Here is a 13,633-nt window from a genome sequence, read left to right as displayed (position 1 = left end):
ACCCTAACCCTCTAACCCTAACCCTCTAACCCTTACCCTAATCCTAACCCTAACTCTAACCCAAACCCTAACTTTCTAACCGTAACCCTAACCCTAACTCTAACCCTAACCCTAACTCTAACTCCAACCCTAACCCTAACTCTAACCCTAACCCTAATCCTCTAACCCTAACCCTAACCCTAGCCTCTAACCCTAACCCTAATCCTAACCCTAACTCTAACCCTAACCCTAACCCTAATTCTAACACACACACTAACCCTAACCCTAACCTTAACCCTAACCCTAGCCTCTAACCCTAACCCTAATCCTAACCCTAACCCTAACCCTAACCCTATCTCTAACTCTAACCCTAACCCTAACCCTAACCCTCTAATCTAATAATTTGTGGACCGTATTAACTATTATTCTATTCCAATATTTTTTTCAGCTCTTTCCTGCTACGCTTTCTTCTTATGGGAGTTTTTTTTTAATTTTAACATCCATTTTTACCTAACTTCCCCCAGTTTTTCCTCAATCCCCTAACTTTTCCTTCCCCTTCCCCTAATTCTAATTGATTCCAATTGATTTTATTCATTTTTTAACTCCTAAATTTATGGCATTTTAAGGTGACCCCACTCTCGGGCCCCATGTGCCAGTGCACTTCGTAGTTCCTTTGAAGGAACTACGGTTATTACTGTATCTAACCCTAACCCTAACTCTAACCCTAACCCTGACCCTAACCCTAACCCTAACTCTAACCCTGACCGTAACCCTAACCCTAACTCTAACCCTAACCCTAACTCTAAATCTAAGCCTAACCCTAACCCTAACCCTAACCCTAACTCTAACCCAAACCCTAACTCTCTAACCCTAACCCTAACCCTAACCCTGGTTAGTATAGATACCAACCCATCCCTCATCCCACTGGTCACCACATACGCCCAGTCCACCCAACCCCTCCTCAACACCATACGTCATAACTTCACAAACTTACAGTCTACCCACCCGTCCCTGGGGGGCTGCCGTCTGATCTCCGCCTACAGGAGGAACAAAAACCTCAAAGACCTCCTGGTCCACGCAGCCTTGAAACCAGTCACTTCTGAGGAGGCGTCTCGAACATGGGAGATCCATTTTATCAGTACCCGCTATATTTTCAACCCCTTCAGTCGGGTGGGTTTTAACCTCTGGCAGGCCCCCACACCTTCAACCTCCAACGCCGTCTACGGCATCAGATGTCGGGCCTGACAGAAACTGTACATTGGGGAAACCAAACATGCGATATTTTTACATATTAGACAGCACATTTATATTATGAAAAGCGGAGCAGGAAATAACATCTTATACAATCATTTTCAAACTCATGGACCACACAATGTTCAGAGCCTGGGGATCGAGAGCGACAGACGCTGGTCCCTGACACAACGACGCGCAGCAGAGAGACGTTGGATCGCCAAATTGGACACGATCGATCTCCACAGCCTGAACGAAAACTTCAATTGAAAAACGGCTTTTATTTTTCCACTTTTACTCTGTTTTTAAGTCCCACAATATTTTCACACTCAATCAAATTTTTCTCTCTATCCCAAACCAGACCCAACTCCCTTTCTAACCCTAACCCCTAACCCTAACCCCTAGCCCTAACGCTAACCCTAACTAACCCTAACCCTAACTCTAACCCTAACCCAACTCCCTTTCTAACCCTAACCCCTAACCCTAACCCTAACCCTAACTCTAACCCTAACTCTAACCCTAACCCTAACCCTAACCCTGACCCAAACCCTCTAACCCTAACCCTAACCCTAACCCTAACTAACCCTAACCCTAACCCTAAACCTAACTCTAACCCTAACCCTAACCCCTTCCCTAACCCTAACCCTAACCCTGACCCTAACCCTAAATCTAACCCTAACCCTAACCCTAACCCTAACCCTAACCCTGACCCTAACCCTAACCCCATCCCTAACCCTAACCCTAACCCTAACCCTCTAACCCTAACCCTAACTCTAACCCTAACCCTAACCCCATACCTAACCCTAACCCTAACCCTAACCCTGACCCTAACCCTAACCCTAACCCTAACTCTAACCCTAACCCTAACCCTAACCCTAACCCTGACCCTAACCCTCTAACCCTAACCCTAACCCTAACCTTAACTAACCCTAACCCTAAACCTAACTCTAACCCTAACCATAACCCTAACCCCATCCCCAACCCTAACCCTAACCCTAACCCTGACCCTAACCCTAACCCTAACTCTAACCCTAACTCTAACCCTAACCCTAACCCTAACCCTGACCCTGACCCTAACCCTAACCCCATCCCTAACCCTAACCCTCTAACCCTAACCCTAACTCTAACCCTAACCCTAACCCTAACCCCATACCTAACCCTAACCCTAACCCTAACCCTGACCCTAACCCTAACCCTAACACTTACCCTATCCCTATCCCTATCCCCAAATCTAACCCTAACCCTCGAACCCTCTAACCCTAACCCTAACCTATTTGTGGACCGTATTAACTATTATTCTATTAGTGGAAAATATTAACTATTATTCTATTCCAATATTTTTTTCAGCTCTTTCCTGCTCCGCTTTCTTCTTATGGGAGTGCTTTTTAAATTTTAACATCCATTTTACCTCACTTCCCCCAGTTTTTCCTCATTCCCCTAACTTTTCCTTCCCCTTCCCCTAATTCTAATTGATTCTACTTGATTTTATTCATTTTTAAACTCCTAAATTTATGGCATTTTAAGATGACCCTCTCTAACCGGGCCCCTATCCCTAACCCTAAGCTTAACCCACACTCTAACCCTAACCCTAACCCTAACCCTAACCCCAACCCTAACCCTAACCCTACCCTAACCCTAACCCTAACCCTAACCATAACTCTAACCCTAACCCTAACCCTAACTCTAACCCTAACTCTAACTCTAACTCTAACTCCAACCCTCACTCTAACCCTAACCCTAACCCTCTAACCTTAACTCTAACCCTGGCCTCTAACCCCAACCCTAACTCTAACTCTAAACTCTAACTCTAACCCTAACCCTAACCCTAACCCTAACCCTAACCCTAACCCTAACCCTCTAACCCTAACCCTCTAACCCTAACCCTAATCCTAACCCTAACTCTAACCCAAACCCTAACTTTCTAACCGTAACCCTAACCCTAACTCTAACCCTAACCCTAACTCTAACTCCAACCCTAACCCTAACTCTAACCCTAACCCTAATCCTCTAACCCTAACCCTAGCCTCTAACCCTAACCCTAATCCTAACCCTAACTCTAACCCTAACCCTAACCCTAATTCTAACACACACACTAACCCTAACCCTAACCCTAACCCTAACCCTAGCCTCTAACCCTAACCCTAATCCTAACCCTAACCCTAACCCTAACCCTATCTCTAACTCTAACCCTAACCCTAACCCTAACCCTCTAATCTAATAATTTGTGGACCGTATTAACTATTATTCTATTCCAATATTTTTTTCAGCTCTTTCCTGCTACGCTTTCTTCTTATGGGAGTGCTTTTTAAATTTTAACATCCATTTTTACCTAACTTCCCCCAGTTTTTCCTCAATCCCCTAACTTTTCCTTCCCCTTCCCCTAATTCTAATTGATTCCAATTGATTTTATTCATTTTTTAACTCCTAAATTTATGGCATTTTAAGGTGACCCCACTCTCGGGCCCCATGTGCCAGTGCACTTCGTAGTTCCTTTGAAGGAACTACGGTTATTACTGTATCTAACCCTAACCCTAACTCTAACCCTAACCCTCTAACCCTAACCCTAACCCTAACCCTAACCCTGACCCTAACCCTAACCCTAACTCTAACCCTAACCCTAACTCTAAATCTAAGCCTAACCCTAACCCTAACCCTAACCCTAACTCTAACCCAAACCCTAACTCTCTAACCCTAACCCTAACCCTAACCCTGGTTAGTATAGATACCAACCCATCCCTCATCCCACTGGTCACCACATACGCCCAGTCCACCCAACCCCTCCTCAACACCATACGTCATAACTTCACAAACTTACAGTCTACCCACCCGTCCCTGGGGGGCTGCCGTCTGATCTCCGCCTACAGGAGGAACAAAAACCTCAAAGACCTCCTGGTCCACGCAGCCTTGAAACCAGTCACTTCTGAGGAGGCGTCTCGAACATGGGAGATCCATTTTATCAGTACCCGCTATATTTTCAACCCCTTCAGTCGGGTGGGTTTTAACCTCTGGCAGGCCCCCACACCTTCAACCTCCAACGCCGTCTACGGCATCAGATGTCGGGCCTGACAGAAACTGTACATTGGGGAAACCAAACATGCGATATTTTTACGCATTAGACAGCACCTTTATATTATGAAAAGCGGAGCAGGAAATAACATCTTATACAATCATTTTCAAACTCATGGACCACACAATGTTCAGAGCCTGGGGATCGAGAGCGACAGACGCTGGTCCCTGACACAACGACGCGCAGCAGAGAGACGTTGGATCGCCAAATTGGACACGATCGATCTCCACAGCCTGAACGAAAACTTCAATTGAAAAACGGCTTTTATTTTTCCACTTTTACTCTGTTTTTAGGTCCCACAATATTTTCACACTCAATCAAATTTTTCTCTCTATCCCAAACCAGACCCAACTCCCTTTCTAACCCTAACCCCTAACCCTAACCCCTAGCCCTAACGCTAACCCTAACTAACCCTAACCCTAACTCTAACCCTAACCCAACTCCCTTTCTAACCCTAACCCCTAACCCTAACCCTAACCCTAACTCTAACCCTAACTCTAACCCTAACCCTAACCCTAACCCTGACCCAAACCCTCTAACCCTAACCCTAACCCTAACCCTAACCCCAACCCTAACCCTAACCCTACCCTAACCCTAACCCTAACCCTAACCCTAACCCTAACTCTAACCCTAACCCTCTAACCCTCTAACCCTAACCCTAACTCTAACTCTAACCCTAACTCTAACTCTAACTCTAACTCCAACCCTCACTCTAACCCTAACCCTAACCCTCTAACCTTAACTCTAACCCTGGCCTCTAACCCCAACCCTAACTCTAACTCTAAACTCTAACTCTAACCCTAACCCTAACCCTAACCCTAACCCTAACCCTGACCCTAACCCTCTAACCCTAACCCTAACCCTAACCTTAACTAACCCTAACCCTAAACCTAACTCTAACCCTAACCATAACCCTAACCCCATCCCCAACCCTAACCCTAACCCTAACCCTGACCCTAACCCTAACCCTAACTCTAACCCTAACTCTAACCCTAACCCTAACCCTAACCCTAACCCTGACCCTAACCCTAACCCTCTAACCCTAACCCTAACCCTAACCTTAACTAACCCTAACCCTAAACCTAACTCTAACCCTAACCATAACCCTAACCCCATCCCCAACCCTAACCCTAACCCTAACCCTAACTCTAACCCTAAATCTCTAACCCTAACCCTCCCCTAACCCTAACCCTAACCCTGGTTAGTATAGATACCAACCCATCCCTCATCCCACTGGTCACCACATACGCTCAGTCCACCCAACCCCTCCTCAACACCATACGTCATAACTTCACAAACTTACAGTCTACCCACCCGTCCCTGGGGGGCTGCCGTCTGATCTCCGCCTACAGGAGGAACAAAAACCTCAAAGACCTCCTGGTCCACGCAGCCTTGAACCCAGTCACTTCTGAGGAGGCGGATTAAGCGGGTTGGAAAATGAATGAATGAATGAAGGCCCCCACACCTTCAACCTCCAACGCCGTCTACGGCATCAGATGTCGGGCCTGCCACAAACTGGTGTAACCCAGGTGAAGAAACAATCTATTTGGCGTTTCTAGTCGTCTCCTAGCGACCGTCGGGGCGTCACATGACCCCACGCAGCCTATCGGTGCCCATAAAACGGCGTCCCAGGAAGTGAGTCGGGTGATGCGAGAGGGGCCGTGAGGAGACGGACGCCGAATTCATAGTTTTCATTTCACGGTGACAACACTTGAAAGGTTTTTGACGTATTGCCTGAATGTCAACTTGTGAGAGCCAACTGCAGCGCGACTACATTCGTGAAACGGCGGAACCGGCCAGGTTTGGATGGCGAGCTAAGAAAAGAAAGAACTTGGAAAGCAAAATCCTTGTGAACTGAATTTTGCGGTCTGTCCCACACTCACATTCACACATTCCCTTCCCTCACTTTGCACACTACCCCTCTGGAGATCCTGCTCGAGTCAACACTGGTACAACCCCGTGTTGTGGACAACCTGAACTTTTGTTGTGCGTAATGCGCACATGGACTGAGACCCAATTAAGCGGGCTCATTGGACTTCAGATTTGAATGTATTACTTGAATGTATGCATTTGACGGCATTGATTTTGTATTGTTTTCCTTGAGGCTAATTTAAGTTAGAAATGTCATTTGTTTTTCCTTTGTTAGAATAGCCATTCTTTGTGTTCTACAATTTTTATTTTTAAATATATGGTACCAAATTCAAACCTCTGTCTCAGCCTCTTCCTCTCTCCACTCCTAGAGCCGAACCACATCTTCTGAGAAAGCCCAATTTGATATTGTTAATTTGTATGCTACATACATATGCTACATAATTTGTGGCGAGCTAGCCAGGAGTGGAGTAGATAGAGCTATTGAATGCTATTTTTGAGGCGGGTTCTTGGTGTACATTAAAACATGGAAACATTTGAGAAACGTGGCATTAAAATCCCCAATTCAGTCTTGATTCAGGATGCGAAAAAAACTGAAACCGATGATGAAGTTGTCGACTTTTTGAAACAGTACGGTTCAATTTCTAAAGCAGACATTATAGATGAGCCTGAGTCAGTTTTCCATCATTGTATTGTAGTTGAGTACAGTTCAGGTGCACCGTTAGTTGCACTGCGCAAACTTTTACCTTATACTTACATTTGCAAAAGCGATAAGGTCGTCTATGAAATTTTGGACTTATCTGCCGTGTTTGCTGACGAGGTAGGTAAAATGCAGACTCAGAACTACCTGGTTGAACTACAAAAAGTCGCCAAATTAACGGGGCAGGATTTCGCTGTGGTACTAAATGGTGTGATGTCTCTGCTTGGCCAGACTGTAACTGAGCTCCACCCCACTGCTGGAGATGTTGAAGTTACTTTTGAGGACAGGCAGAGAGAGCTGCCAAGTACTCCCCTTGGTATTGGATTGCCTTCTGCATTACCCTCGGCTGTTGACGTGGGCCATCCAGCTGTTGCAGCCTTGAGCCCAAGTGGAACCCAGTTAAAGGTAGAACCAGATCCCACTGTTCAGGATCCACCAAGACTGCCAGCTGTGACGCATCACGATTTAAACCCACCTGAGATTCAACGCTATGTGGTTGAGCACATAGTAAAAAATGAAGAAAGCACAGGTCACTATTCAGCTCACAGAATCCGAGCCTTTTCTGGGAGATCCCCACGACCTCCGAACGAATCAGACTATGATACGTGGCGTTCCAGCATAGAACTATTACTAAAAGATCCCGCGGTGTCTGACCTTCAGCGCTCCCGCAAAATCTTTGAGAGCTTGCTGTCACCGGCTGCTGACATGGTTAAGCACTTGCAACCAGATACGTCACCCACCATCTATCTGCAGACTCTCGATTCAGCTTATGGTACTGTTCAAGATGGAGAAGAGCTTTATGCGAAATTTTTAGACACCTTTCAAGACGCTGGGGAGAAACCCTCCACCTATCTTCAACGTCTTCAGGTTCTTTTAAACTCAGTGGTCAAGCGTGGGGGAGTAATAAACAAAGACATTGAACGACACCTGTTGACCCAATTCTGTCGAGGTTGTTGGGATAACTCTCTGATTACTGAATTACAGCTGAAGCAAAGAAAACACAATCCACCAACATTTGCAGAGTTCTTGCTACGACTACGAACTGAGGAAGACCGTGAAGCTGCAAAGGCTATCCGAATGAAGCAACATCTCGGCTCAGCAAGACCCAAAGTTTCAGCCCATGTGCAGTATGTCTCTACAGATGGGGCCGAGAAGAAAGAAATTGCTGCTCTCACCAAAGTCACGCAGCAGCTCGCACAGCAACTGACAGACATCCAGAAACAGCTTGCATCATTTACTGCCAGCCAGTCAAGTGTCACTAATCCTGCTGCTTTCAAGTCCATGTCTGGTGGTACGCTGCAGGAGAATCAGAGGATTGGTAAGCAAACAAAGACCCTGCCTTCGGTACTCAAGCCTGGTTACTGTTATAGGTGTGGTGAAGATGGCCATATAAAGACACATTGTGAAAATCCTCCAAACTCTGCTCTTGTGGCCGCCAAGAAAAAACAGTTTGCAGAAAGACAAGCGAAATGGCAAAAATCCAACCCCCAGTTTAAACAATCTTTAAACTAAATCCAGTTCCTGTTGCGGGGCGAACCGGAACTGTTGTGGACCCAAATTGTCCCAACAAAAAGAAAATTATGCAATGTAGAGAAATGACTCAGACAGCACCCGCCATCACATCTCAACTACCCAACGGCTTAATTGGTTCCCGCTGTACAGCCAAAGTCAAGATCGCTGAGGAAGAATGTAGTTGCCTCCTAGACACAGGGTCGCAAGTTACAACCATCCCCGTTTCATTCTATAACCAGCACTTTGCCGATCAGCCTGTGAAACCTCTGGGTGACATCCTACAAGTGGAAGGAGCAGCAGGACAAGCCGTCCCCTATATTGGATATGTGGAAATGACAATAACATTTCCTAGGGAGTTCCTAGGTGCAGATTTTGATATGGCCACACTTGCACTTGTAGTTCCTGATGTAAGATCTGATTTTCAGTCCCCAGTATTAATCGGCATGAACACTTTGGAACCACTGTACAGGCACCATAGGGAGAGTGACGTTGCAGAGTTCCAGCCTTCTGCTCATGGGTACAAAGCTGTGCTTAAACTTTTGCAGATGCGCCACCGACAACATCACGCTGACATTGATGGAGTCGTGAAAATAGCCACTAAGTCTCCGGTCCTCATCCCTGCTGGACACACCATCGTCGTGGAAGGATCCGTTCACTCCAGTACAACAGGTCTTGGGCAATGGGCGCTTGTGGAGCATCCCGCTTCACCCCTGCCAGGCGGGCTGTGTGTCAAAAACTCTCTTATTGCGCTTTCACGTAAATCACACATGAAGAGAATTCCGGTTGTTCTTACTAATGACTCAGATCATGACGTGACTATCCCACCTCTCTGTGCCATTGCCAAACTTGCCATATCCCCCCAGATTCTGTCCCACCAAGTGTCCTCGAACAAGTTACCGTTTGAGACATTGAATACTTTGAAGCTGGATTTTGGAGAATCACCAATTCCTCCAGAGTGGAAGGAGAGGATTATTAATAAATTCAGCGAGATTCCTGAAGTCTTTTCACACCACGACTTGGATTTCGGATGCACTGATAAGGTGAAACACCGGATCAAACTGCATGACGAAACCCCTTTCAAGCATCGGGCCAGACCGATTCACCCTCAAGATGTTGAGGCTGTGCGCCAACATCTACGGGATCTGCTAGACGCGGGTGTCATTAGAGAGTCCGATTCACCATTCTCATCACCTATTGTCGTGGTCCGCAAGAAGAATGGGGACATTCGGTTGTGCATCGATTACCGCAAGTTGAATTTACAGACTATAAAAGATGCCTATGCTTTACCAAATCTGGAAGAATCTTTTTCAGCCTTGACTGGTTCCCGGTGGTTTAGTGTGCTGGACCTAAAATCCGGCTACTATCAGATCGAGATGGATGAGGCTGATAAAGCAAAGACAGCTTTTGTAACGCCAGTTGGGTTCTGGGAGTTTAATAGAATGCCCCAAGGGGTTACGAATGCTCCAAGTACATTTCAGCGGGTAATGGAGAAGTGCATGGGGGATCTCCATTTAAAAGAAGTACTTGTTTTCATTGACGATCTTATTGTATTTTCAAGCTCACTTGAAGAGCATGAGCAGAGGTTGCTGCGAGTGCTCAATCGTTTAAAAGAATATGGGTTGAAACTCTCTCCAGAGAAGTGCAAGTTCTGTCAGACATCCGTGCGATATCTTGGACATATTGTTTCGGAGAGAGGAGTTGAAACTGATCCCGATAAGATTCTTGCTCTTAAATCCTGGCCGGTTCCACAGACCCTGAAAGAGCTCAAGTCATTTTTAGGATTTGCTGGGTATTACCGTAGATTCATCAAAGGGTATGCTGCCATTGCTAAACCACTAAATGATCTTACGCGTGGCTATGTGTCTATGCCGAAGTCCCAGTCCAAACACCATTCAGCCAAACTTCAAGATGCAAAGCAGCCCTTTGGAGAGCGATGGTCATCTGTCTGCCAAAATGCATTTGAAACACTGATAGCAAAGCTGACAAGCTCTCCGGTCCTTGGCTTTGCTGATCCCAAGCTACCTTATATCCTCCATACTGATGCCAGCACCACTGGACTTGGAGCTGCATTGTATCAAAAGCAGGAAGGTCAGCTGAGAGTAATTGCATACGCCAGCCGTGGCTTATCGCCAAGCGAATCCAGATACCCCGCACACAAGCTTGAATTCCTTGCTCTGAAGTGGAGTGTGACAGAGAAACTGCACGACTACCTGTATGGGGCCAGCTTTGTAGTGGTAACTGACAACAATCCCCTAACTTACCTGTTAACATCAGCAAAGTTAGATGCTGCCAGCCACAGGTGGCTCGCTGCCCTGTCCACCTATACCTTCAAACTGCAGTATAGATCTGGAAAGTTGAACTCTGACGCTGATGGTTTATCCCGCCGTCCTCAGAACCAATTCACTGATGTTTCATCACAGAAAGATTGGGATTTGATCAACAAATTCTCCCTGAGTGAACCAAGTGAAATAGAGGAAGTGGACCCTGATGTTGTGTCTGCTATTTGTCATCGCTGCCTTGTCTCCAACCAGCCCAGCTGTTCAGTAGAGAGTCCTATCACTTTGGTTGAGTCCTTGAGCCTGTCAGCTGAAGCCATTCCTGATTGTTATTCCAGTGAAACCAACCATGGGCTACCAGTTGTTCCTTCCTTGTCACATCTGGACCTCAAAGAACAGCAACATGCTGATCCAGCTATAAGAGAGGTGATTCACCAGATGAAGACTGGAGAAAAAGTGCCTCCCACTGCAAAGCATGAGCTTCCAGACCTAGCTCTGTTATTGAGGGAGCTGAATCGCCTCGAGCTGCACGAGGACATCTTGTACCGGCGGAGGTGGGATGGGGAACGAGCCTCGTTCCAGCTGGTTCTGCCCAAGGAGCTGAGATCGGTTGTTCTAACAAGCCTGCATGATGACATAGGTCATATGGGCATTGAGCGCACTTTAGACCTTGTACGCTCCAGATTTTTCTGGCCTCACATGGCAGCTGATATAGAATGCAAAATCAAGACTTGTGGCCGATGTGTGAGACGCAAAGCACTACCTGAGAGATCCGCACCTCTTGTTAATATTAAAACCACACGTCCTCTTGAGTTGGTCTGCATGGACTATCTTTCACTTGAACCAGACCAGAGCAACACAAAGGACATCCTTGTACTAACTGACCATTTTACAAAATATTCTGTTGCAATACCCACACCAAACCAAAAAGCCAGGACAGTGGCAAAGTGTTTGTGGGAGAATTTCATAGTGTGCTATGGAATACCTGAACGTCTCCACACCGATCAAGGACCAGACTTCGAGTCCAAGTTAATCAAAGAACTTTGCCAATTCACAGGGATGGAAAAGACACGGACAACCCCCTATCATCCTAGGGGAAACCCAGTTGAAAGATTCAACAGGACGCTACTCGGCATGCTTGGAACTTTGGAACCAAAGCAGAAGACCAGATGGAAAGAGTATGTGAAGCCTCTAGTGCATGCGTACAATTGCACTCGGAATGACGTCACTGGCTTTACGCCTTATGAATTAATGTTTGGTCGTTCACCAAGGCTTCCAGTAGATCTCGCCTTTGGTCTGCCTCTGCAAAGAAATCAGTCCATTTCTCATTCCCAATATGTTGAACGTCTCCGATCTCGTCTTGAAGAAAGCTTTCAGATAGCATCCAAGAATGCTGCAAAAGCAGGTGAGAGAAACAAAATGCGCTTTGACAAACAAGTTACACCCTCAAAGTTGGACGAAGGTGACAGAGTTCTTGTTCGCAATGTCAGGCTGCGCGGGAAGCACAAGCTTGAAGACAAATGGGAACAAGATATCTACATTGTCTTGAAACGGGCTGGAGAGTTGCCTGTGTACACTGTGCGCCCTGAAACAAAGGATGGGCCAATTCGTACATTGCACCGCGATTTACTTCTTCCATGTCCATTCCAAGCCGACATGAATGATTCTAATCTCTTGCCAGACACTCCACCCCGTCGTGCGAAAACTCGAAGCCAGACTTTGGCACTTGAAGATCCCAACGAAAATCTGGATGAAGATGAAGAATGGGAGTCATCTCAACCTCATATTCCTCCAACTTCTTTTGCTTTCAGGAGTGAACATTCAGCTGTAAGTTCACTGCCTCAAGCTGACTCTACAAATGTGTCCTTGGCCAAAACGCATGAGAATCCTGTTGATGCTGAACCTTCTTCTCTGCGAACCAACTTGCCTGGAAATGAAGAAACCATCTTACCTGCAAATGAAGGAACCAATTTATCTGCACATGAAATAAACCACTTACCTGGAGATGGGGATTCCTCTGCTGATCCTGAAGCTTCTGAACCTGTAGCTGGTGACTCACCTGACCGAGTTCAATTTACCTGTGCTCCAGACAGCTTACCTGGAGAACCTGAGCTTCCTGGTCAAGCAGAGACATCACCCAACCTCAATGAGCCATTACTCATCCCAGCTGAGACCCTTGTTACAGCACAAAATACATCTGACCCTGTAGTTGAGTCTGATACGGTTGTCCGACGTTCAAGTCGTCAGCGCCAACTACCAAATCGCTTGCAGTACTCAGTGTTGGGTAACCCTCTAATTTCTGTTGTGCAGACTCTTTTCCATGGGTTAGTTGACATGTATAGTGGAGCAATTGGTACCTCTGCAGCAAACAATCATGTGCACCCTCCTGTTTTTGAAGTTTAGCATGCATCAGGAGTTGCATGATCTAAAGGGGGGAGGGTGTAACCCAGGTGAAGAAACAATCTATTTGGCGTTTCTAGTCGTCTCCTAGCGACCGTCGGGGCGTCACATGACCCCACGCAGCCTATCGGTGCCCATAAAACGGCGTCCCAGGAAGTGAGTCGGGTGATGCGAGAGGGGCCGTGAGGAGACGGACGCCGAATTCATAGTTTTCATTTCACGGTGACAACACTTGAAAGGTTTTTGACGTATTGCCTGAATGTCAACTTGTGAGAGCCAACTGCAGCGCGACTACATTCGTGAAACGGCGGAACCGGCCAGGTTTGGATGGCGAGCTAAGAAAAGAAAGAACTTGGAAAGCAAAATCCTTGTGAAGTGAATTTTGCGGTCTGTCCCACACTCACATTCACACATTCCCTTCCCTCACTTTGCACACTACCCCTCTGGAGATCCTGCTCGAGTCAACACTGGTACAACCCCGTGTTGTGGACAACCTGAACTTTTGTTGTGCGTAATGCGCACATGGACTGAGACCCAATTAAGCGGGCTCATTGGACTTCAGATTTGAATGTATTACTTGAATGTATGCATTTGACGGCA

This window comes from Antennarius striatus, chromosome 1 (assembly GCF_040054535.1).
Source record: "Antennarius striatus isolate MH-2024 chromosome 1, ASM4005453v1, whole genome shotgun sequence".
Taxonomy (NCBI): domain Eukaryota; kingdom Metazoa; phylum Chordata; class Actinopteri; order Lophiiformes; family Antennariidae; genus Antennarius; species Antennarius striatus.
Note: the sequence above shows the minus strand (reverse complement) of the source record.